Below are 473 nucleotides of genomic sequence, written 5' to 3'. Positions count from 1 at the left end.
GTCTGCGGGTAAACAGACTGTAACGTCTGCAGGTAAACAGACTGTAACGTCTGCAGGTAAACAGACTGTAACGTCTGCAGCGGGTAAACAGACTGTAACATCTGCAGCAGGTAAACAGACTGTAACGTCTGCGGGTAAACAGACTGTAACGTCTGCAGCAGGTAAACAGACTGTAACGTCTGCAGGTAAACAGACTGTAACGTCTGCAGGTAAACAGACTGTAACGTCTGCAGCGGGTAAACAGACTGTAACGTCTGCAGGTAAACAGACTGTAACGTCTGCAGCGGGTAAACAGACTGTAACGTCTGCAGCGGGTAAACAGACTGTAACGTCTGCAGCAGGTAAACAGACTGTAACGTCTGCAGCGGGTAAACAGACTGTAACGTCTGCAGCAGGTAAACAGACTGTAACGTCTGCAGGTAAACAGACTGTAACTTCTGCAGCAGGTAAACAGACTGTAACGTCTGCAGCGG

The sequence above is a fragment of the Labrus mixtus genome, unplaced genomic scaffold (genome assembly GCF_963584025.1).
Source record: "Labrus mixtus unplaced genomic scaffold, fLabMix1.1 SCAFFOLD_80, whole genome shotgun sequence".
NCBI lineage: Eukaryota > Metazoa > Chordata > Actinopteri > Labriformes > Labridae > Labrus > Labrus mixtus.
The sequence above is the reverse complement of the archived record's forward strand: the minus strand, read 5'-3'. Positions refer to the sequence as shown.